The sequence below is a fragment of the Mandrillus leucophaeus genome, unplaced genomic scaffold (assembly GCF_000951045.1).
Source record: "Mandrillus leucophaeus isolate KB7577 unplaced genomic scaffold, Mleu.le_1.0 Scaffold62, whole genome shotgun sequence".
Lineage (NCBI taxonomy): Eukaryota > Metazoa > Chordata > Mammalia > Primates > Cercopithecidae > Mandrillus > Mandrillus leucophaeus.
This window is the reverse complement of record NW_012106697.1, coordinates 5,400,220-5,421,816: the sequence shown is the minus strand read 5'-3', so window position 1 is coordinate 5,421,816 and position 21,597 is coordinate 5,400,220. Positions and strand designations below refer to the sequence as shown.

Below are 21,597 nucleotides of genomic sequence, written 5' to 3'. Positions count from 1 at the left end.
AAAAAAAAAAAAATCCTCTTAAATAGCCTCTCTTCTCCCACATTTCCATTCCCTATGGCAGCTGCTCTTCCCTCTGTTTCTCTTTAAAAAAATCTCTTTGGGCCAGGTACAGTGGCTCACGCCTGTAATTCCAGCACTTTGGGAGGCTGAGGTAGGTGGAGCCCTTGACCCCAGGAGGACAAGGGTGTAGTGAGCCGAGACTGCACCACTACACTCCAGTCTGGGCGACAGAGCAAGATCTATCTCAAAAACAAAAACAAAAAAACCACGTCTTCAGCCTTTCTGGGCACACTTCTATGTCCTCCCTACCCAAAGCTGCCCTGGAAGACAGTTCACTGAAAGCTACATTTGTCCTCAGCCCAAACAATAAGCCACCGTGCCTCAGCTACGCCCTAACGCAGCATGACAGTGAGCTGTCTACCTGAAGTCTGTGGTCCCAGGTCAACGATGAGGGACTCATAGCAGAAAGATATAAGGCCTTGCATAGACACACGTTTTAAAAACAATGAAACAATGCATAAAAGTTCTGTAGTGACGGCCAGTAGTGACAGTCCACGAGGGGACATCCTGGTACTTTCCCGCGTTTCATACTTTTCCTGTTACTATAACCACGGTCTCTACCTTCTCTAGAAAGGCGATTAAAACATGTTTAGGACATCTGGGCGGCTGTACTGAGATCCCAGCATGTAGCAGCCCAGCCATTACGGGAGCTGCACTGCTGAAGCACAGGTGTGTCCTGCCGGCTCTTAAGCCCAATTAGGAGGCAGGGTTATTTGATGGTGGAACAGAGCGGACCCTGCTGTGTATGATGTACCCAGGCTGTGTCAGCTGCATTTGTGGCTTGTCCCATGACCCTTTGGCCCATCCTGCTGCGAGTGTGGCTGTCAGTCAGGGTTGAGAGTTTAGAGAGAAGTGGGCAGGCAGCTTCAGGCCCCACGTTGGCGTTGGCCTGGGCACCTGTTGGATCAACACAATAACTGCAGCCTGGAGTTCCTGGAAGCTGCCTTCCGCTCAGCTAGGCCTGCTGTGGACGGAGCCCGTGCCAGCTACATGTGCCAGGGAAGCCACAGCTTGGCTGGTGAGCAATGCAATTCTGGGAAAGTGCAGGCTCTCTGTGTTCTTTCCTCTCTTGCAAACCATGGGCACCCTTGGGTCCCTTGGGGGTCACTGTGTTACACCTGCTTTTTCTCTCTCTAGGCAGGAGCTGCTCAAGCCACATCTTACGACACTGAGGTAAGAGCAGAAGGTTGTGGAGTGCGCGGGCTGGGGTGTGTGCTAAGGCCCTGTGTGCTGGATTACTCCTTGTGTGTCTCATTGCTTATAGGAATTTTTTGTTTGTTTGTTTGTTTTTTGAGACAGGGTCTTACTGTGCCACCCAGGCTGGAGTGCAGTGGTGTGAACATAGCTCACTGCAACCTCGGACTCCTGACCTCAAGCAATCCTCCCGCCTCAGCCTTCCAGGTGCTTGAGATGAGAAATAGACTTTTTCTCCTTTAATAATTCATTATTTCTCCCCTTGGGCTGTTTGTTCAAACCCACACAGGAGCAGGAACATTGCTTTCGATTGCCAAAGAAATGACATTATGATGCCAATGATCAAAATGTCAAGAACACAGTGTCTTGGGCTGAGATGCTGAAGGCAGCATTCAGGCAGTGGTGATCTGGGGTGATAGGAGTGGTTAGGCGGAGACTGAGGCCTCCCTTCTTGTAGGATTTGATGATGGAACAGCGCGGACCCTGCTGTGCATGATGTACCCAGGCTGTGTCAACTGCATTTGTGGCTTGTCCCATGACCCATTGCTCATTGCTATTATTGTCTTGTTTTATTTCTGCTTTTGTTTGTTTGGGTAGGTGAAAAGGCAGGTAGGGTGATGAAGAGCAGAATGTTTCGTTTTTATCAAGCATCACTTGATTCAAAACGTAGCCACTGAAAAGCAGTATCGTTTTTGGCCTGCGTCTCTGAGGGTAAGACAGTGTGTGGTGATGGCTGCAGCCCACGTGGGAGCTGTCTGCAAAGAACCCAGCTGCTTCCTGCGGCTCTGGTCATCCTGCTGCCCTCAGCTGCTCCCACGGAGGCCACCCGCCTCCCTGACACTGAGCTGCTCACCTAGTCCAGCCACCAGTGACGGCCCCTGGCTTTTGAGGTGTCTGTTCTCTCCTCTCTCACTTCACTGCCACTGGCTTCCAGGGATCTCCAGCCTGTATAGAAACTTCTCACTACTCTGCCCTCGCCCTTTTAGCAGGCTCCTGAAGCTACTGACTCCACCTCCCAGGCAAATCATTCTAATTTAATTCTTTACAAGTATTCTCCCTCCTGGAGTGCTGGGCTCCACCATGGGGATGAGCCAGGGCACATCACCCACAGCTTTCCAGACACCCGGGGCCCGGGGCCTGTCCTGCTGTGAGTGTGGCTCCTTCAGCCTTCTTCCTTCTTCGCCTGTGGGGAGTTAGACATTCGCGAACCTCGTACTCAATCCCTGCCTCTGTCACGGCCTGCTAAGTCAATAAGACATATCTGCATGTGTCAGAATATGTGCAAGCTTTTGACAGGATTCCAGTTTTTCCCCATGGAGCTTTTGGCAGATGAAGCGTGTGGCTCAACAGCTGGTCTGATGTCCCTTAACCTCCCCGACACCAGGACTGTCTCTGTCTCCACATTCCAGCATATCCGGGTCTCAGCTTTGACACAATCAGACACTGTTGCTGAAGTTTTTATGTTTATATGACAGAAGAAACTGTCACCGCCCCCCCACCGCACCCTCCCACCTGTTGTAGGAAAGGGCTCCAAGGTCTTGAGACCACATGCAGGGGATGGGAAAGCTGGCATTAAAGGGGAAGGAAGTCCTTCTGTGATTCCAGCAGCCGCAGGAGAACATCAGAAACCGAAAATTCCTGTGCCCAGGGATGGGGACCCGCCGACTTCAAGAGCAGAGCAGGTGTCTGGCTGGTGGAGGAAGTCCCAGTGTGGATTAATACTCTAGTGTCTCCAGAGAACATCACCGACATTTGTCTTTGGGAGATGTGTCTGAGTAGATCAGCTAGTGAAAAACCCAGCCGGCCTGCAGCCCTCCCGGCAGAGAGTGAAAAGGAAACCCGACTGGGGGATACCGCCCACCCTGGTCCCCAGAGAGCTGCGTTGTTTCCTCCCGCCCAGGCCTTTGGATCGGGCCACAGCAAGCTTCCCTGGGCACCTGGCCGAAGCTGGAAACTCGGGATGACAGTGGAGGCCCTGGGAGGGAAGAAGAACTGAGGAGTGAGCTTGCCCTGTGAGAAGGGGTGGAGCTCTTCAGAGGATGGGGGTGACCTTACCAGACACCTGCGGAAATGCAGGCTGTGCTGGAGTGGGGGAGCCTGGATGAAAATCAGAGAACGAGAAGGCCGGGTTCAGAAGGGTGGGAAGGTCCCCGGGCGTCCCCCTCGAGGGGGATGAGGTCTCCGGGGCCACTAGGAGGACCAAGCCTTTAACCAGAACCTCAGTATTTACCCTCCTGTGTTGTAATCCTGCCTTATTTTGGGTTTCTAAAAATTGCGGTAAGATGTACATAAGAGTTACCATTTTAACGATTTTCAAGTGTACAATTCAGTGGCAGTAAGCACATTCACGACATTGTGTAACCATCGCCCCACTGATTTCCAGAAGTTTTTCATCATTCCAAACACAAACTCTGTACCCATTAAGCAATATTCCCCTTTCCCCTCAACCCCCACAGCCCCTGGCGACCTCTGCTCTACTTTCTATGTCTTTGAATTTGACTAGGTATCTCAGAGAAAGGGAATCATATAATGGTTTTCCTTTTGCATTCGGCTTATTTCACTTAGCATGTTTTCAAGATTCATTCACGGTGTAGAATATATCCAAATGGCATTCCTTTTAAAGATTGAATAGTATTCCATTATACATAGACGCCACCTGACAGGCAATGAATGGGCTCGCTGCCATATGTGCATAGAAACCCATACTATGGCACTGGCTTTTTTTTTTTTTTTTTTGGAGTAAGGATCTTGCTCTGTTGCTCAGGCTGGAGTGCAGTGGCATGATCTCGACTCACTGCAACCTCCACCTCACAGGGTTTAAGCAATTCTCATGCCTCAGCCTCTCGAGTAGCTGGGACTACAGAGGCACTCCATTGTGCCTGGGTAATTTATATATTTTTAGTAGAGACGGGTTTCGCCATGTTGGCCAGGCTGGTCTCAAACTCCTGACCTCAGGTGATCCACCAGCCTCAGCCTCCCAAAGTGTTGGGATTACAGGCGTGAGCCACCGCGCCTGGCGTGATTTACAGTATTTGAAATCAAATCCATCCTCAGCGTTTCCCCAAGGGGATCAGAGCAGCGCACCTGGGAACATGCTTCCTTCAGGTGTGTTGCAGAAGCTTAGCTACTGACACGCTCTCTCCTGCTGCACTTAACACTGGAAACGACTGAAATGGTGAGCAACGTGCGATGGCTGGGAAATCACGGCCCATTTATACCAGCTTTCACCGGTAATGTCCTTCCAGATTTTTCAGTGAGATGGGCAAGAATTTCATGATATAAAATTGAATACAAACAAAGCAGATGACAAAAGTCATATATAATGTTATACATTTGTAATACGTCTTAATATATCTCAGTAATACATAGTGCATCATGGTGAGATATATGTATATATATAAAAGCAGGAAAGAGATGTGTTAAGTATAGTTTGTCTCTGGAAGACGGGTGAGGAATAGTTTTTGTCTTTTCTAAATTTTTCACAATTTTTTTTACAGTAAGTGTACATTATTTGCATGATCAGAAAAAAAGCACTATACATGTAGAAGCCAGTAGGCATGCATGTGTATATCCAGCACTTTCCATCTGACCAGAGAATCCTGTGTCATCTCTTTACATTCATCTCTGGGTGGTCACCCATGTCAGGACCATGAGAGGCCCGTGAAAGAGCCAAAAAGAATCCTCAAAAAATATCTGCCCGCTAAATTCTCTGCATGACTAGTCTCAGGAGGGAAAGGGTGGAATCTTGTTACCATATTAGCAAGAGTGACTGTGCACACGCTTGCAGGGAAGAACTTCCCTATTATGACACTATTTTTCAAAACAGGCTTTTCCGTGCTTAATCTGTTTTGTGAATGATCCTCTCTCTGCCCCTCCCCATCCTACAAAAAAGAAGACATTCGTTTTTATGTGTGTTCATAGTAATTCTGTTGGTAAGGCTAGGTCCTATTGCCTGGCCACAAACGGGAACCCATTTAAGACCTCTGTCCCTTGTGGTTCCATGGCCTGGGGATGCATAGGAAGGCAGTCACCACACAGTACAGGAACAGAACCTGATGTTCTCACTCAGCTACTGGTTTACTTGGATTAAAACACATCATGGGCAGACAGGCTGGCCAAGTTGCTGTGTTCTCTTTGGATTCAATAGCAATATCACTTATTTTATCTATTTACTTACGCATATTGTATTTCACAAGAACAGGCTTCAAGATGGTTTACTAGCATTTGTTTGCTTTGATTTATCACATTTATAAGTATTGGTTTATCAAATGTTATACTGTAATAAGATGCTAAAAACAAACCAGAAGAAAAGAAAAGCAGAAGAAAAGGAGGCCAGGGGAAATTAGTGTGCACAACACCGGCTGTGAGATTTTGCAGAGTTACCAAGGTTGGATGGGAAACAGCTGGGAGCTTCCTGGTGGTTAAGGGGGATCCCAAACAGAGGGTCACCTTAGAGCTGATTCAGCGAGGAGAGACCATGAACCAAGCACTCTTGCTTGATGGACTCTAACCATCTTAAAACACTGTCAGCCAATAATTGAAAACTCACCCAGAGTCCAACAACAGCCATGTGCAGACACAATCTCCTGGGGTGGCTAGAGAGGACAGAGATATGTTCCAGCTGCCAGATTCATTGCTGCTATCTTCTGAGAAGCTGGGAGTCAACACCAGGAACTGAACAGTGCCCAGAGAACAGCAAACTAGGGTTGGGTCTTAAAAAGCCCTTGCCTAACTTTATAAAGTCTAAATGAGTTTTGGTTTTATCCTAAAATGTTGGTAAAACTCCTTAGCCTGGTATTCAAGGCCACCACAAGCCAACACCAACAAGTATCTATACCCTTGGTCCCACTTCTCCACATTACCTGGCATTCCAGTTGAACACTGGCCTCAGGCTCGCTGTGCCTACTATTTGACACCCCTTCCTCTTCTTTGCACAATTCTTTCCTTTAACCTAGAATGATCTCCAGAGTGATTTCCGTTCGCCCGCAGTGATCTCCAGATGGGGTCGTCTGGTGCCCAAGGGAAGCCCCACCTGGAAGAGAATGTTAGAGCATTCACAAGGATCTCTTCTTCTGAAAAGAACACCAAAGTTCCTTGTGGGGTAACTAGTTTCTCTTCTATTTCTGTTTTCTCTTCTAGGAGGACAGCACATGGCACTCTCACCTCCTTTGCAGTTAAGTGTGAAATAGTGCCAATAGAGTGTGAAAGAAAAGAAAGAAGATGATTCACCTCCCAAAGAAGGCGATTCCCCACTGCTGTGTCCCTTCTATCAACTTGATTCAAAAAACCAAAATGGACCCGGGAACCATGTGTTGAAGATAGGAGAGCTCCAAAAGAGACTGGAGCCCTGAGTCACCACCTGGAGGAAAACTACCCACCCATCAGGAATTTATACTATACAATTGGAAGTTTTTGGGTTACAGCAGCTACTTTAATTAAAACACCCAGAGACAAGAGTCATTATTGCACAAATTGGTTGCCTTTTTGTATGTTTGGGTCCTCTCTGTTCGATGAGACTGCACGTTCCTTTGAAACACATCTATTTAAAATTCTTATATCCCCAGAGAGCCTAGCAGAGAGTATGCACAGAGTGAGCCTTCAGTAAATGTTGAGTAAATAAGCTCCTAAAGGATGAAACTGGGTCTTTGAAGTTTGTTCTGACCAGTACTTAGTATAGGATTTTGTGCTATTGGTCACTTTTCACAAAGGTTCTTGCTATTAAGGAACTTGATATCCAATGTACTCACAGAGAGTAGAAATTCAGGGGAAACAAATAGAAGAGATATGTCCAAAAATCCATTTAACATTTCATTGACAGATATTTATCTCTTTAATCCTGGAAGTTGTTGCATGTAAGGGAAGGTTCAGCAGAACGAAAACAGGACTGCAAGCTGGGAGGAGATTTGGGGTCTCTTGGCCAACTCTGCCACGTACCTTCAATTTCCCTGCTGGTAAAATGAAGTCAGTGGTCCCCAAAATGAAATTTGGACTAATGACAAATTAGCTAGCATTTGATTATACATCGATAGGTTCCCCATGTGATTTTAATGCACAAATTAGATTTGGGAACCATTAGGTAGGTGATCTTATCCTATGAGTCTATCTTTTTCAACATGGAAAAATTAATTTGTTTTGCTGACCGAAGGCTGTGTAACTTAGAACTGCAAAGAGACATAGAATCGAATAACCCATCTCTATGGGGCAAAAAAATTAAACGCCTTTAGTTCGTCCAAAGATGAAATGGAAAAATAAACATGTTTTAAGATGATTTGGTAGAGAAAATACTTTCTTTGCCAGGATATTAGAGAATTTGTCAAGAGTTATTAAACAGGAGAGTCAAAGGTTTCATTGCAGGAACTTAATAAATATTTGTTTATTAGCTGATTAATGTGCTGATCCAAGCAGAGAAGGAATTCTGTCTTTGTTTTAAAGCCAGGATTTCTAACTGCCCTTTCGGGATAAAAATGTGCTCTGTGTTCAGCTCAGCAACCTGAACTGTCTATTCCATTATTTAGATAAACACCAAAAGGGATTTAATGTATCCTCTGGCAACCGAAGATAATACTCCCAGGTCAAGCTTCCTTCAGGCAGATATTAATGGTTACTTTTAGTTAGTGAAAAATATTGCATAATTCATGCGCTGTGCTTGACAAAGTTGATCCAAACTCTGGGACCCTCAGGAATTTCAGGCAGAACTCCTTACTCTTTGAGGGTGTCTTCGTTCCCCACCCTGGGTGTTTATCATGCCTCTGAGTGAAACACAATGATGACAATGGCATAGCTTTTCAAAAAAAGAAATGATCCAGGGTCCTTTCTAAAGTGCAGCAATCAGAACTATTGATTCTGAAATTGAACCATTTCCAGTGGTACCAAAGAAGTGGTATATTATAGAATTAAAATATGTCTTCTATTCAGCACACTCCAAATCACTCTCTATACAAACGTATTCAAATGTATTTTTATTCAACATATTCAGAATGTTCATCCTTCAAAAAGTGCTTCCCCCATTAGCCAGCCTCATGCAAGTCGGTTGTTCCCACCTTTATTCCACTGATATGGAGGTCATTTGAATGCTGTTTTCTCTGTTAAGATGCTGTCGTTTGAACAATACACTCACGTTTCATGCAAATTTGAATTATGCAAGTTTTTTAAAATGCTATGTAAAACAGCAATAAAATACTACTGGAGATTGCTCAATTTCAGAATGGGCAACATTTGAAATAGTCCAAATTCCTCCAAATTTGCATGATTTATCCAGAATGGCATAACAAATCCAGAGCATAGCCAGTGAAACGTACACCGTGTTTGGACCCTGCTCTGGTGGCTGTGCCACAGTTGTGGTAAACAGAAACCTCCACAGGGAAACTTCCACAGGCCTTGGTCAGTATGACAGGGAGTCGTACAATGAATCAAAGCAGATGTTTTCCTGAGGGATTTTTGTGGCTATAGTGCAGTTTAAAAAAATTCATTGTGTTAATAATTTAATATTTTTGATATCCTATGAAAGTATCACATAAGCTTTTATAATATAGTGGCACTGAAAACGTGCTGTAAATTATTATACTCCATTCAGTATGACAGGGGAATGGTTCCAGGACCCGCAGCACCTTCTACCCCAGGATACCAACATCTGCGATGCACAACTAACTGATAGAAAATGGTCTAAGATTTGCATAGAACCTAGTTACATCTTCCTGTATACTTTTTTTTTTTTTTTTTGAGACAGAGTCTAGCTCTGTTTCCCAGGCTGGAGTGCAATGGCACAATCTCAGTTCACTGTAGCCTTTGCCTGCTAGGTTCAAGCAATTTTCCTGTCTCAGCCTCCCGAGTAGCTGGGATGACAGGCACACACTACCATGCCCAGCTATTTGTTTTTGTATTTTTAGTAGAGACGGGTTTCACCATGTTGACCAGACTCATCTCAAACTCCTGACCTCAAATGACCCACCCACCTCGGCCTCCCAAAATGCTGGGGTTACAGGCGTGAGCCACCATGCCCAGCCCCTTCCCATATACTTTAAATCAACTCTAAATTACTTACAATATCTAATTCTATATTGAATTACTTAGGATTTATATTAATTCTAAGTAAATAGTCATTATACTGTTTGGCGTAGGGAATAATGGCAAGAAAAAGCCTGTACGTGTTCAGCACAGACACAACCATCTTTTTTGTTTGTTTGTTTTTTGAATACTTTCCATCCATGGTTAGTTGAATCTGAGAATGTTGAACCCATGGATACTGAGGGCCAACTGTAGTATGAAGTGACATTAGATGTGATAGATGAAGAAGGCCTGTCACTGGCCATGATCCACCTTGCCATTAATTTGGGAGAAAGACTCTGCAAAATAAAAGAGATTGTGCTAGGACGCATTTTGAAGCATCTTTAAAGTAAGTATACCATGAATATAGATGTGGGCACTCTGGTAACATATTCCCTTCCTGTCTTGTGATTATCTATAAGAAAGTTAGACTCAGATTAAGCACATCTTGGATGATGCCATTCTTCAGGAATGTGGCTGCCTTTAAACTATTTTTATGTGAATATAGTGAATGTGCTTCCTAGATTGCAATCTCAGAAGGAAGCGGAAACCATCTGCTGTTTTTATATCCCACACTCCAGTTAGCTAATGACAATAATGGTGACATTGTGACAGTAGTTTACTGTTTACAAAGTGCTTCTGTCTCAGTTCACCCATGTGACGACACCGCAAGGTGAGTTTTCTTGGTTTCTAAGTTTGACAGGCCAGGACCCAGAAGTATAGAGAGAGTCATTGATTTGTCTGGGTCACTCAGCAACAACTGGTGGGTAAGAAACTGGAGAATGGGAAACTACAGGCATCCGAATGGGAAGCTACAGGCATGAAATGAGAAGCTACAAGCATCCAAATGGGAAGCTAAAGGCATGGAATGGGAAGCTACATACAGGCATCTGAATGGGAAGCTACAGGCACGGAATGGAAGCTACAGGCATCTGAATGGGAAGCTACAGGCATGGGATGGAAGCTACAGGCATCTGAATGGACTCCTTGCATCTGTCTCCCTTTGAAGCCCTGCATCTGATTCTGTCTCTTCTGGGCACAGGCATGTCTGGCAACATGGAGGATGAACACCTCTCACGCTGCCTCCCTGCTACATGATCTTTGACTGTGGTCCCACACTGGTTCCTCAGAGCATCAGTTCATTAGGGTGACTTATCTGGGGCTGGCTGGTGAGGAAGAAGGGTCCCTGCTGTGCATTGATGTTCACCGCATGGAAATATGTCCCTTGGGATGGAGAGAAGTGGAGGGGCACATTCCATATCAGAGCAGAACTGTCATAGCTACCAGTCCGTGAGCAAGCAGCAGGAAAAGCCAGGGGACCACGTTCTGTTTCCAGCCATAAGGAGTCATGAGATCATGGAAAGATCCTTTAACCGCTCCAGCCTTAATTTCCTCATTTGTAAAATAAGAACAGCGCTTGTCCAAGCCACCTCACAAGACGGTTATGAATGACGGGGATTCTTTCTTTCTAACACATGCCACGCTTGGGCAGGGCTGCCCTGGGACCTCCGGTGAGCCTGCAGGAGAGAAGCCTCCCCCGACCATGCCAACAGACCCTCCCCCCCAGACCCCCACACTCCCTGGCTGGCACACGTGGGACTTTGTTATTATTGTTGTTTTAAAAAATGGATTTGGCGTTTTGCATATGAAGAATAAATAACAAATATTCCAGCTGGTCAAAGAAACTGAAATACATATTTATAAGCCAACCTATTTTGTTAGTTTTTACAAATATAAAATTATGTCCCCTTTTGGTCTGTAAACTAAAATCTATACAATTATCTGAGTGTGAGGAATGAAATCAGTTTTAAGAAATTTACTTTAGAGGCCGGGCACAGTGGCTCACTCCTGTAATCCCAGCACTTTTGGAGGCTGAGGCGGGTGGCTCATTTGAGGTGTTCATTATAGGTCAGGAGTTTGAGACCAGCCTGGCCAACATGGCGAAACCCTGTCTCTACTAAAAATACAAAAATTAGCCAGGTGTGGTGGTGCCCACCTGTAATCCCAGCTACTTGGGAGGCTGAATGAGAAGAACCAATTGAGCCTGGGAGGCGGAGGCTGCCGTGAGCCAAGATCGTGCCACTGCACTCCAGCCTGGACAACAGAGTGAGACTCTGTCTCACACCAAAAAAACGAACAAACAAAAAAGAAAGAAAGAAAGAAAGAAATTTACTTTGGAAATGTCCAGAACAGGCAATTTAGATGAATTTATGAGGAATCTCTTTTCCTTGACCCAAAGGTACCTAGGGTATAGCTTTACCAAACCAAGGAGATTTGGCAGAGCGTGTGTCCTTGTCCTCTGGAAAACAAAGAGTGGGTCTGTAAGCAACATGGGGGAGAAGGAGGCTGACTCGTACACACACACACGTACAGCTCCAGGAAGGAGGCGGGTGGGAAACAGGAACACCCCCTTCTCCTCTTCTCAAACCTCCACCAGTACCCATTGTCCTTTGGTACCAGCCCTGCCCCTCCCTGGCTGCCTCTGGGGTGCATCTAATTTTGCCTGAGTTAATGTCTGTCAACGGTTCTATGCAGTGGGCCTTGCTCTGGGGAAAGACAGAAATAAGTTTTGTGTTGTGGTCTTTTGATTCTGGCTGCTGGGAGTGCCATGTTGAAGGTGAGTCTCAGGCGAGTCGTGGCTCAGGGAGAGTAGTGAGCACCCATTCCACAGAGCTGCTTTCCCTTCTCCTGGGCCTGAAGTTCCCCTGGGAGGCTCTTGGCTGGCAGCCCATGGCAGCCAAGCTTCTTTGTTCATGTTAGACACACCAGAATTCGACACAAGTCAAGAGTGTGCAAGTGTATGTTTAGAGTCAGAGGGTTTTCCCTCTTACCCATTGCATAAATTAGTTTAAAAGAATCTTCGAACTGCAGATGTTCTAGTGTGTTTCTATGTCCATCCACCACCCCCACTTACCCCCTTTGGTATATAGACCTGTTCTGAGGTTGGGGAAGGAGGCTTCAGAAGGCCCTGTGATTTGCCCTAGGCCCTTCAGACAATTGGTAGAAGAGCCAGGCCTGGAACCGGTTTTCTGCACCCTCCCGTCTTGGGACATGGCTGGCATGACCTGGTTCCCTGGTTATCCCTCGGGTGGGTCAGACTGTGCAGGTCAGAACTCAGATAAGGCACCTGGGGAACACACGGAGAGGCCTTTGCCAAGAGCAGTGCAGCCTGAGAAACAGAATGAAATCTTTGAATGTTGTGGCTGCAGAAACAGGCGATGTAATTGACTGCTGCTGGAACCCAGGAAAGGCAGCTGGGAGCAGGCGATGTCGGAGATTGAGATGTTTGGTACCCAGGCCGCAGGCACTGGGCCCCATTTTCGGGAACAGGCCTCTTGCCCCTGGGAGGGCATCCAGCACTAAAATGTCAGAAGCTCAGTCCTACAGGGACTAAAGTGGTTGGCAAGAGACACAAATGGATATTCAAGTTTACGAAATAGGGCTGGAACCTCATGATTACGTCAAAGATGGGGCTCATGAGGGGAGAGGGGGCAAAGCAAAACCACAGCATCCAGAAAAAGGTGTCTGAGTGTCGGGCCAATCCCACTAGGGCCACAGATAGGGGCGCTCCCAGAGGCGAGACGGGGGTTGAGCTTGCAGATTTGGGATAGTTAAGGGATTGGTGCAGGGACAAAGGTGAAGGCTGCTGACTAGGCAGAACTTTGCACTGACTTTTAGCCCAGTGCTCTTTTCTGTTAAATATTTATCTATTAGAAGTTCTGCAAGGCTAAGACTTTTCACCCTTGTACCCTATTAAAAAAGGAGGGTAAAGAGATGTGAGGTTCTGACTCGCTTCTGCCAGTTTGGGGAAAGCAGTTGTATTTACCCAGATTGGGCAATCCCATATTGGATAACTCAAGCAAAGGAAAGTCATAGCCCATGGCCAAGCTCCCAGTTCTTCATAAATACCAGGAAAATGGGCTTTGAAAAGGTGTTACATAAGTCATCCTATTGAAAAGTCAGGTAGGAAGCACAATGTGCAATTCAGTCAGTAAGGCAGTTGCCACTAGACTCGTGGAGGAAAGAGGGAGATTGAGACTCCTATCGGAGGCAGGATAGAGAGGGGAGGAATACTAGTCTTACAGTCCGAAAACCTGGTTGATTCTGCCATCCCACTGCTCTGGGCAATGTCCTCATCTATAACATGGGGAGTACACATCCCAGAGAGGAATGAGAAGTAAATGAAATTGCATCTTTGCAAGAGCATTGAAAGAATTGCAGAGAATTATTCTCCTATAATGTATACCCACCACCCCTTTCCTCTTTCTTGGCTATTCAGATATTCTTGGCTGAGTTAAGGAATGAATACCCAGCTTGATTAGGCAGGTGTGGACTGAGGCTGGTGACCAACCCCATGGTCCCTCAGGAGCTTGGTGGCGAGTTCTTCTAGCAATAACTCACCTGTGTCTAATCCCACATTCACTCTCTGAGAGCAACAGAGAGAGGCTAGCGTTCTGTTGACTGTCCAGGCACTGAAATGATCATGGTCAAGTCATAGCCAACTAACTCCTCTTTTTCTGTAGAAAATACTGTATTATAGAGTCGCACGTGCTCTTGTTGTAGAAGGGCGGTGAAAAACTGCTGAAGAACATAGCTTTGCTGAATGAATATTTCCTCAGAGTTGATTAATGTCAGTGTGCTAGCCAGAGTGAGATCATTAGGTCTCTGTTTTTGGCCATGGTCAAGATGACAACTTAATGAGTAATGCAGAGAAAGCACGCTGATCAGATCTGTAAATGTGGGAAGAATACTTACAACCAAATAACAAATGCTAACCAAATAGATGATAAACAAAACCAAATAAATGCCCACAAGATTGTACTAATGATTTTCACACCTGGTTGTGCACTAGAATCAACAGGGAAACATATTTTTTAAATATTCGTGCCTTCTAATTTAGTTTCATTTCCTTGGGAATTTAGAAAACAAAAAGAGAGAGAGAAAAATCACACGACTAGGATACTTTCCCAGAGATTCTGAGTATGGGGCCAATCTGTGTGAAAATCATTTTAGAAGGGAGTAAAGGCAAAACAAAACCAAGATGCAAAGTGGTATACACTTTAGGATACTAAGTATATGAAAATACATATGCAGAACAAAGATGGTAAGAAAATATAAGAAACTGTTAACTGATTAACTCAGGATTAGCACACAGACTGATAATAAGTGACCTTACTTTCACTGTATTTTCCACATAAGCCTTCAATAGTCATAATGTATTGCTTTTTAATCAAGGGAGAGAAGTTGATTTAAAAAAAAAAAGATGTTGGAGTTGACTGACTACTCCGGTGAGCCAACTGTATAATGCTGGTTACTAAGAAAACCATCAGAATCATAGGCTGCCTGTCCATGAACATGGTAGCTACTTAAGGTCACGAATGACTCCATGGGCTTTGTGCTGAGCAGAACTCTCTGGAGTTGTGTTTGACTCTGAGGGCCACATATGGACAGAGATATGATCCACCAGGAAACGAAGGGTCCGCAACACATCATGAGTCAAGAGCAAGAGGCTGGTTTGGAAAAGAGGAGACAGGGGCTACAGCAACTGTCTGTCTATATCGGAAGTGCTTTACTGTAGAAGAAGGGGCAGGCATCCTCAGAAGGGGCAGGCATCCTCAGAAGCCATTCATCAGCAAAAACATGCTGGCCCAACCTAAGAAAGAGACTGAAAGAATAAAATGGTGCAGCAGCAGGGTAGGCTGCTTCCAAATGTATGAGGTTCCCCATTATGCAACGTGTAGTGCATGCTCTGAAACTTCATGTATTTGGTAGGAAAAACTTCTGTGTCCTATGTATTCATAAATGTATTGAGATGTTCATTTATTCAATAAATATTTATTGAGAAGATTGTGCGTTGCAAGAAAGTTGGAGTAAGTGCCTTTCCAAAGTTCTTTCTGATCAAATCATGCTTCTGCTTAGTTCAAAAGAAGTGTTGGGGCTCTGATATTATATTAACTGAAGAAAAGAACATCAAGTTTTTAAAGAATTAAAGTTAGTTTTATTCAGAAGTCTGACTCAGGACTATGGACTGAGGACTAGAGCCTGGGAGGAATCTTTCAGGGAGGTCAGACTCCTCCAAAGCAGTGTTTTAGTTCATAGTTTCACATCAAACTTGTTCAGAAGTTACAGTCAAGCAGAAACACATCAAGGTTTGGATGTAAGAGTACATCCGATTCCAGGTCACAGAGGCATAATCGTTAACCACACCAGATGTTGTCTTGTATCTAGGAAAGGGCAAAGACCAGAGTCACTTAACTTTTCTGGGATACAGTGACCCAGGCAAGAGATGTAGGAGCCGTGTGCTCTACCCTGCTGTGTCTTCAAAGCGTCCCTCTGGAAAGCTACACTCGCCGCAGGCTCAGGGGCTTTGTGAAATGATGCTGGCCAGCATATTGAGAAAACGCAGCTTCTTACATTTGCTACTCTGTCTCACAACTATGTTTGTTCAAGAAAGTTTTATTAGGTGCTAATTACCCAAGGGATAATTATTAGCATGTACCATGAATAGGTACAAGATTAAGGTTAAGATGCATGGATTCCAAGCCTGCAAGGCTAAGGTCGTTGGTAGCAGTTACAGGAAACTCCGGGCAGTCCTGAGAATCCAGGCCCAATTCCAGACGGAGTCATTCAGCTTGACTGATCAGGTCAGGGGGCAAGACGGACCCAAGCAGGAGGTGAGCAGCCTTGAGAGGGCCAATGAGAGGGGCTAAGGCCAGGAGATGGGGGTAAAGGCACTGAGAAAACAAACTGAATGAGGCCAGAAGAGAGCTGGACTCTTAAATTGGAGTGAGTGGAAACAGAGACAATGAAAAGGCTGGGAAAACGATCAGATTTTCTCACAGAGCACCCCTCCCCATCCGCGCCTCCCCTCACTCCCCATATCTGGCCGCACTGCAGCCCCAACCCCCACTCCTCCACTCCTCCACTGCAAAGACCTGATCAGCAGTGAGCTTCCTGGCACGTCTCACATTGTTCCACGGTCAGTATAGAAAGGGCATCTTCATCTTTTTCACTAACACTTCCCCAAGCTCTTATTTCTTGATTGAAACACACACACACAGACACACACACACACACACACACACACACACACACAGCTTTTTTGAAACTCAAGATCCAAGAAAAGATGTTCTCATGTTGATCAGCCCATTAAACCAAGGCCAAGAGTCTAGAATGAGGCTCCACATGGAATTCCCGTAGCTCCTTTGTGACTCCCCCATAGAAACTCTCTCATCCCTAACTGACCCTGGGACATATCAATTACCCCCCACCGTGGGGCAGGTATCTCAAGCTGGACACGATCCTGTGTCATTGGCCAAAGCCTGGAGCCAAGAAACTGACCATGCTCAAATTACCATGGTCCAGCACAGGAACCAGAGAAGATTCCAGTGGACCTTTTCTGGGAAGGTGATATTTTTTCCCTGGCATGGTTGCTATGTCTGGCACTATGCTGTCTGTTATATATATATGTACTAATTCTTACAAAACCCTTGAAGAGTATGCCATTTTAGAGATCAGTGAGATGAGACTGATAGAAGTGAAATGAGTTACTTTGTATTGCCAGGTAGTGGAATCAGCATTCAAGCCCAAATCTGCTCGAAAGCAAGGCTCATGCTGCTTATACAACACCACACAACCTTCCTCAGAGCAATGCTATTCATCAGCTGCATCTGGAGAACAGGGCCATGAGCCAGAGCAGAAGAACCAAAGGCCCACAGCACATTAGATCAAGGCCGAGAGTGGAGTACTAACAACTTACACCCTTTCTTCCCTCCTTTCCCTCCCCTCCTCCCTCCTGTTCCTTTACCGGTGCAGGAGGGATGAGACCCCTGGGAGGTGAGAGAAGCTTGGACTGGGTCTGGAGGTGCACCTGGAAAGCAAGGCTCTGTAGATCAAACAAGCAAACCAGAGCTGCGACTTCACAAGGAGTCACTGAACATAGACCAAGTACTCAGTGCGGACAGCTTACATCTTCATTAGAGAATCGCAGAGTTGCCCCAAATTATTAAGTAACACTCAGGGCTGTTTGCAACCAAGCCCTGAAGGAGGCTCCAGACAGCCAGGATTCAGTCAGGGCTGAGGTCAGAGGAGAGCAGTGTGGGTAAAGGCAGCTGAGAAAGGCCCCGAGGGACCCACAGTCACCCACTGGACTTCTGCCTCTGCAGTGTCTGGATCAGAGTGTTTGTTGAATGACAAATAGAAAATCGAGGTGGTTTGAATTCAGATGGAAAGAAATGAATTGAGATGACATACTTAGAAAGAGAAAAAATATCAGATAAGTCATAGGGGCGCAAATAAGTGGGGAGAGGGAGGAAAACTGCCATGGTTCATAGTGGGAAGAAGTGGGGGATCACACGGGGTAGCTGGGTGGGACTGATGAATGCAGGGCCATGAGGGCCTAACAAGCAGCTGTTTTGTCCTATAGGCACGATCTACTCACAGGCACTCTGGCATCTCCATATGGGTGTCTAATAAGCATCCTGAACTTCACTGGTTCTAAACTGAGCCCCAAATCCCAGGTTTTTACATCTTGGGATGCATCGATGGCTGCTGCATCCTCCCACTTGCCAGGCCAAAAATCTTGGAGTCAGTCTTGACCCCTCCCTTTCTTTCATAAACTGAGTTTAATCTGTTAGGGAAAAAGATCAGCTCTACCTTCCCAATATGCCTAGATTCTAAAATGCAACCCCTTTTTCCCACACCCACTCTCCACCCTGGTGCAGTCTCCGCTCCTCCTGCCCAGCTCACCACTGTGGTTCTTGGGTTGACTGCCCTGCTTGCATCCTTGTGCCCTGGGGTCTGCTCTCCGTGCAGTTGCCAAAGGCATTATTTTTAAAATGCAAGTCAGATCATATCACTCTGTCTTAGTCCATTTTGTGTTGCTACAAAGAAATACCTGAGATTGGGTAATTTATAAAGAAAAGAGGTTTATTTGGCTAACAGTTCTGCAGGCTGCACAGGAAGCATGTCACTGACATCCTTTTCTGGGAAGGGTCTCAGGAAGCTTCCACTCATGGTGGGAGGAGAAGAGGGGCCAGCATCTCACATGGTGAGAGAGCAGAAGTAGACAGGAGGGGTGCCATGCCCTTTTTAACAACCAGCTCTTGCATGAACTAATAGAGTGAGAATTCACTCACTACTTTGAGAATAGCACCAAGATATTCATGAGCGATCCACCCACCACAAGCCAAACACCTCCCACCAGGCCCCACCACCAACACTGGGGATCACATTTTAACATGAGACTTGGTGGGCCAAACTAATCGTATCCAAACCATGGCATGCTCCCTCACTCAAAGCCCATCCTTGCTGCCATTTCTCTCAGAGTGAAAGGCCAACATCCTTCCGATGTCCTGCAAGGCCCATGGTCTGTGCACCTACCTCCACGCTGCACCTCCCCAGCCTTCCTCCTGCCGCCCTCGCCCCACTTGCTCCCTCTGTCCAGCAATACTGGCCTCCTTGCTGGTCCTCAGCTGCTCCGGGCATGCGCCAACCTCAGGCCTTCATGATTGCTGTTCCTCTGCTGGAAATACACTTCCCCAGGTACCCCCAACGGCTTCCTCACCTGTCCTCCAGGTCTTTACTCCAATGCCATGTCTTTGGTCAGCTCTTCTCTCACCCCCCGGCCTAACACTGGGTTACTCTTCTCCCTTGGCACTCTTATGCTTCCTTCCTTGCTTTTTCTTCATAGTATGTATTATAATCTGACGTAAACACATATTTAACATACGTCGATCTTCCACAACTAGTATGCAGCTCCATGAGGATCAGATCTTTTGTCTGCTTTGCTTGTTGATGTATCTTGCTCCTAGAATAGTGCCTAACATATAGTAGGCATGCAATCAATCTGCAATGAATTAATAAGCAAATGAGAGAGAACTTGGTTCAGGGAATATTGAAAGTAAATAAAAAGAACAACAATAATAACAATCATACTACTTTTAAATTTAAGTTACTATCTGCTCAGCTTTTTTTTTTTTTTTTGAGATGGGGTTTTTTGCTCTTGTTGCTCAGGTTGGAGTGCAATAGCATGATCTTGGCTCACTGCAACCTCTGCCTCCCGGGTTCAAGCAATTCTCCTGCCTAGGCATGCAATCAATCTGCAATGAATTAATAAGCTGGGATTACAGGCATGCATCTCCATGCCCGGCTAATTTTTGTATTTGTAGTAGAGACGGGGTTTCTCCGTGTTGGTCAGGCTGGTCTCGAACTCCCAATCTCAGGTGATCTGTCCGCCTCGGCCTCCCAAATTGCTGGGATGACAGGTTTGAGCCACCGCGCCCAGCCGCTATCTGCTCAGTTCTTTAAACTCCTCTCTGGTTGAGGAAGCCTCCCCTTGGCTGCATTTCATTATTGATCTTCTCCCTGTCAGGTGGGGGTTTTGTGGATTGGTTGACAGAGAAAGGGTTTCAGATGATATTATGGGTTACATTATGTTCACTCCAAAGGATGCAAAGTCCTAGCCCCCAGTACCTCAGAATATGACCTTATTTGGAAATGGACTCTTTACAGAGGTCATCAAGTTAAAACGAGGTCATGAGGGTGAGCCCTAATCCAATGTGATTGGTGTCCTTATGAAAAGGGGCAACGTGGACACAGGCAGACATGCACATAGGGAAGCTGAGGTGAAGACACGCACAGGGAGGAGGCGACTGGGGAAGGTGCAGGCGGAGGCTGGAGATCTGTGACTGCAGCCACGGAATTCCTGGGGCCACTGGATGCTGCAAGCAGCATGGAGCAGGCTCCCCCTCACAGCTCTGGGGAGGAATCAACCCTCCCTGCCCACACCTGAACTATCCTGGACTTCCAACCTCTAGGAACGAGAGACACAAATTTTCCATTATTTAAGCCTCCCAGTTTGTGGTTCTTGGTTACAGTGACCCTAGGAAACTAACACAGTTGGGAAGCTTCCTCTTCACCAGGTAGTCAGCCTGACTTGGGTAAAAAGAGAAACCCAGACCTCACGTTGCACTGATGCCAATGGATGGGATGTGGAGGTGAACTGGGGTACATATGGCAGGACATGGGCCCGCTGGGGAAGGGTGGAGGAGCTAAGGATGGCTGGCAGGGTGGACAAGGATTTCTGACTTCCGCCTTGGTCATGGCCGTGCCTTGTTGTGTTGGCAAATCACTTCACCGTTGGTACCTCTCTGCCGTCACTTGCAAAGTGAGTTTTTGAGTGGGTGTTGTTCCATGGTTCAGTGGCATGCTAAGAGGCCTGGACATCTGCAAAAGGCAAGAGGAAACAATATCTGATGAACAGTGACCATGAAAATGTTTTCCAAATTATGATTAATTTGCAGAGCCCAATTCCACAATTTACAAACTTTTCATGTTCCCCTTGACTGGTGTTTCCTCATTTATTTCTAGCCTGGGTGGATGTCATTGATAAAGTGAGTGTAAGATGACGTCAGTGCTTCAGGAGGGTGAGAGGCCCTGAGTGGCAACTATAAAATTAAGCTAGCTGCAGCCTGTTAATGTCCAATTCAAAAGCAGACGTGGAAAAAAAAAATCACAAAAAGCAGGAGGCCCAAAGAAAGACATTTTTTATCTCTTAGAGAATAGGTCTGCGCAGACGGGCCCCAAATCATACACAATTGGCGAGCTTCTTGTCAACTCTGCCACTTCAGTCCTGGTGGAATTATATGTCAGTTGCATAAACTGCTGTAATTATTGGGTTGGCAAAAATTATATCCAGAGAGAAACTCTAGTGTCCTGTGGGAGCTATATCTCTGAAATACTCTGATTTGGAAACAATTAACTGCCTCCAACATCTGTCCCCACAGTCTGCAGTCACCTAGGCATTGTAGCAGCCCAAAGGTGAGTGCTCCCCTCCCTGCAAAGTAGGGGTGACGGGATTCGAGGAGATGGTGCCAGCTTAACCTGGGCAAGATACAGCTATGGTTTAAGGGAAGCAGGGACCTTTGAGGTTATCTATGCAACCTTCCAGTCCATTCAGGAAATTAGAATATGAGCAAATGGGAGGATTTTTCATTGATTCATTCAACAAATCATTATGGGAACTTACCATTTTCCAGGTGCTAGACACTGGACATTTGCTTCACTAAACTTGCTTTACTAAGTTTATAATTTCAGACGAAAAGCTGGAAAATACAATAAGAACTGTGAAGGAAACAGAAAATAACAAGGGCACTGAACTCTGATAGAGCGACCAGCTTTGATAGAGACTTCTGTGAAAGGCGAGGCTGAGACGTGCAAAGTGAGGAGGAGCTGGCCACGGGAAGATGGAGAGCAAGGCCAGTCCACGTGGAGGGAATGGTATGTGCCAAGGCCCTGAGA

The 21,597-nt window shown here is 45.9% G+C and overlaps 1 long non-coding RNA gene across 1 annotated transcript; it reads left to right on the top strand.

Annotated features, from left to right (window-relative positions):
* The first annotated feature begins 1,078 nt into the window (after positions 1-1,078).
* On the top strand, positions 1,079-7,521 carry LOC105553963. The gene is made up of 3 exons (XR_001008248.1): positions 1,079-1,233; positions 3,034-3,266; positions 6,394-7,521. It is a non-coding gene; the product is annotated as an uncharacterized LOC105553963 (long non-coding RNA).
* The last annotated feature ends 14,076 nt before the right edge of the window (positions 7,522-21,597 follow it).